This window comes from Octodon degus, unplaced genomic scaffold, assembly GCF_000260255.1.
Source record: "Octodon degus isolate 3935 unplaced genomic scaffold, OctDeg1.0 scaffold00059, whole genome shotgun sequence".
NCBI classification, from domain to species: domain Eukaryota; kingdom Metazoa; phylum Chordata; class Mammalia; order Rodentia; family Octodontidae; genus Octodon; species Octodon degus.
This window is the reverse complement of record NW_004524635.1, coordinates 12,978,819-12,979,655: the sequence shown is the minus strand read 5'-3', so window position 1 is coordinate 12,979,655 and position 837 is coordinate 12,978,819. Positions and strand designations below refer to the sequence as shown.

Genomic DNA, 837 nt, shown 5'->3' with positions numbered 1-837 from the left:
TATTTTCCATCAAGTATTGATATGTTAAACTTTAAGTCCCTACAGAAAATGAAGAAAAAAAATTAAAAATATTTTTAAAAATAGGAAAAAACACAATTACATATTTTTACACAGAAACTTAGAAATCGAACCACATACAGCACTGTAGCAGGACAGGAGTTTATCTTTTTTTATAGCTGAGACCTCTGTTCAGAAGGAAGGAACAACTTGGAAGAAGAAAAGGACAAAAAAGAAAACAAGGCCTTTCTCTGCTCACGCTCATCTTGTGGAGGCAACCGGCAGGGCTGCACTATGTGGCACGACGCCGGTGGGTTAGTGGCCTTGTACGTGCCGCAGACATGCTCCGCCAGCAACCACATTATTGGTGCCGAGGACCACGCATCCATCCAGATGAGCGTGGCCAAGGTTGACAAGGTCACAGGAGGCTTGACGGCCAGTTTAAAACCTACGCGATCTGCGGGGCTATTCCAAGGGTGGGTGAATCAGATGACTCCATTCTAAGATTGGCCAAGGCCGATGGCGTCATCTCAAAGAACTTTTGGTTGGAAAGAATTGTGGATGCAGAACATCTGTTGCAAATAAATAATCAGAATGTTAAAAAAAAAAAAAAGAGAGAAAAAGAAAAGAAAAAGGAAAGAAAGAAAAGGAAAAAGATACATTATATATACACCCAGGACAGCTTGGATAATTGTACTGCTGATTTCTGCTGGTCTACTGAAAAGAGCAGTTAATGCTTTAATTTTTTCTCTCCTTCCAAATTTTTTATAACTTTTTTGACAAAATTTGAATGTTTAAGTAACTAATTTGAAGACATCAATATACAATATAACAACCATT

At 38.4% G+C, this 837-nt stretch overlaps 1 pseudogene; it reads left to right on the top strand.

Moving 5' to 3' along the window:
• Positions 1-291: 291 nt before the first annotated feature.
• Positions 292-837, top strand: part of LOC101587045 — an 8,169-nt pseudogene continuing 7,623 nt past the window's right edge.